Raw genomic sequence first — 375 nt, 5'->3', positions numbered from 1 at the left:
ATTATTGTTGTATGACTATCATCTTGTTTTAAATAGTGGGCAATAGATCTCACAATATGTATATATATTTTTTTATTTTTATAGTTTTAAAGGTGTATCTAATTCAGTTTCCAATTTCATAAACAATTTTGTTTGATATTGAATGGAACAACTTTCCTGAATGTTGACAATAAAGATGATATATGTAAACCTTAACACTAAGCAGAATAACACAGATGCACTCATTTACCTTAGAAATAAGTAGAAATTTAAGCTACGTTTCTTTTGTTAAGTACATTCCATAATATTGCAAAATATTTAATACCATGTGCATGAAGAAATGGGAGATGCTGACCTTCTAGAATTGCATCACTATCTCTTCTCACTTGCATTCAT

This window comes from Chrysochloris asiatica, unplaced genomic scaffold (assembly GCF_000296735.1).
Source record: "Chrysochloris asiatica unplaced genomic scaffold, ChrAsi1.0 scaffold00366, whole genome shotgun sequence".
NCBI lineage: Eukaryota > Metazoa > Chordata > Mammalia > Afrosoricida > Chrysochloridae > Chrysochloris > Chrysochloris asiatica.
Note: the sequence above shows the minus strand (reverse complement) of the source record.